This window comes from Lipotes vexillifer, unplaced genomic scaffold (assembly GCF_000442215.2).
Source record: "Lipotes vexillifer unplaced genomic scaffold, Lipotes_vexillifer_v1.1 scaffold164, whole genome shotgun sequence".
NCBI classification, from domain to species: domain Eukaryota; kingdom Metazoa; phylum Chordata; class Mammalia; order Artiodactyla; family Lipotidae; genus Lipotes; species Lipotes vexillifer.
The window spans coordinates 822,822-825,034 of record NW_006789313.1 but is presented as its reverse complement, the minus strand read 5'-3'; the positions used below and the strand labels follow the sequence as shown (position 1 = coordinate 825,034).

General features: G+C 39.9%; 1 pseudogene; it reads left to right on the top strand.

The window, feature by feature from the left end:
• The first annotated feature begins 1,038 nt into the window (after positions 1-1,038).
• Positions 1,039-1,531, top strand: LOC103086840 (40S ribosomal protein SA pseudogene; annotated as a pseudogene).
• The last annotated feature ends 682 nt before the right edge of the window (positions 1,532-2,213 follow it).

Below are 2,213 nucleotides of genomic sequence, written 5' to 3'. Positions count from 1 at the left end.
AGTCTTCATTCAAATTATTTATATGAACTTTAAGGAAGAAGTATATAGAATAGACACTCTTGATATGCCACTGGAGATACCACCTCCAGGTTAGTACTGGTCCATTAATCAACACTCTGGAAACACTGTTTAAATAGCTAAAAATTTACTAACTATACCATCTTTTAGTCCACATGTCTCTGTATCAACAAGATGGTAAAATTCCTCCTAAAATATGCTATCCCAAGGCAAATTCATCTTTATATGGATTCAAACAATTATATGGAATTTGAAACTACATAGGGAAATTTTGGATGCATACCATCTTAAAATAGCTGTTAGTAGATAATATGAATTAATCAATCTGTCTCATTTCTACTGCCTAGACAATTATCCATACAATATTTAGAGAACACTTGTTAAGGACCTTGTCCTGTGTCTCATGTATATTTCTCAATAGAAAAAAAAAATAATTTTGCCCAAAAAGGCAGGTTTATTGTTTTTAAAAGCATAGAAAATTGTCTGATAATTTTTTTAGTATAAAAGCATGAGTGGTTGCATGGATGGATGGATAGGTGAACGGATAGATGGATGAATGAAAGATAATGTCTGAAATGTTTACAGCATCTTTAAGCTTTTTTGATCAACAGTACATTGTCCTGCATTCATTGAGTTTTACTTGTGGCTTGACAGACAAGTCTTACCAAAGTACATATTTGCTAAAATAATCGGCTCTCATCAGTTAGTTCTGAATACATCTAATGGCAGCATTGTCTTGGTCCAATGCCTAATAAATGTTTCAATGGATAGACTGTACTCTCTGCAAATATAACTCGTGACATAATAATTTAAAGTGAAATTAGATTTTAGATATCAGCTTATCACTAAAATACTGTTTATTCCTTTTCAAAGCACTACCCAAAAAACGAATTTCAAAAGAATTACTCATCTTTCCCTTTGACAGATAAAATAAGCCTAACAAAATTAAAGGGGCCTTTCCACCCTACCCAGAAAGGCGTTGTTCTGGGTTCCCATTATAACTTAAAGCGAAAATTTACCATGTCCAGAGTCCTTGATGTCCTGAAAATAAAGGAACAAGATGCCCTCAAATTCCTTGCAGCAGGAGCCCACTCAGGTGGCACCAACCTTGATTTCCAAATGCAACAGTCATTTATAAAAGGAAAAATGATGGCATTACCTCATTAATCTGAAGCGAACCTCGAAAAGCTTCTGCTGGTGGCTCGTGCCATTTTTGCCACTGAAAACCCTGCTGAGGTCAATGTCACATCCTCTAGGAATGCTGGTCCCCCGAACTGTGCTGAAGTTTGCCACTGTCACTGGAGCCACTCCTGTGGCAGGCGCTCCACACCTAGAACCTTCCCTAACCGGATCCACTCAGCCTTCTGGGAGCCATGACTTCCAGTGGGTACTGATTCCAGGACAACCACCAGCCTCTCACAGAGGCGTCTTATGTTAACCTGCATGACTGTATCACACAGACTCTCCGCCCTGTGTGGATGTTGCTGTGCACGCCACCGTTCGGCAGGTCTGACGCGTTGGTCGCTGGGCCAGGAAGTTCTACGCATGTGCGGCACCGTCTCTGGGCGGCCACGCCTGATCTCTACTGCTACGGAGGTCCTGTAGGTTCAAAAGCAAGAGCAGGCACTGCTGAAAAGGCTGTGACCGGGGAGGGATTTCAGGGTGAATGGACTGAACTTACTGGAGGTCGCTGGCTGGTCTGAAGGCACAAGTGCCCTCTGTGCCCATCCAGCAGTTCCCTGTTGAAGACTGGACCTCAGCCTGCCACTGGGGACTGGTCTGCAGCCCCACCGTTCAGTTCACTGAATGGGTAGGAACCACCACTGTGTGGCCTTCTTAAACAGAAAATGGAAACAAAGTGAATGAAAAATAAACAGTTTCTATTTAAAAAAGGAAAGAAAGAAATTAAAGTGCATCTTCCTTACTTTTCCAGTGTTTGGAAACATAGCCTCTTTATCCAGCATTTACAGGAACTATGCAATTTTTATGATCCATGTATCTAATTTTTGTCTTCATTTTAATGTTTTGGTTTGTTATCTAAAAGTTAAGGTTTCTTATAAATTGCCTCCAATGCAGTGTATCATAAAAAGTATACTAAAGAGGAAAAAACTGTAATTTGGTTTGGGTAATTATAGTCAGAGGTACCACGTAATTTTTTTTTTTTTTTTTTTTTTTTTGCGGTACGCAGGCCTCTC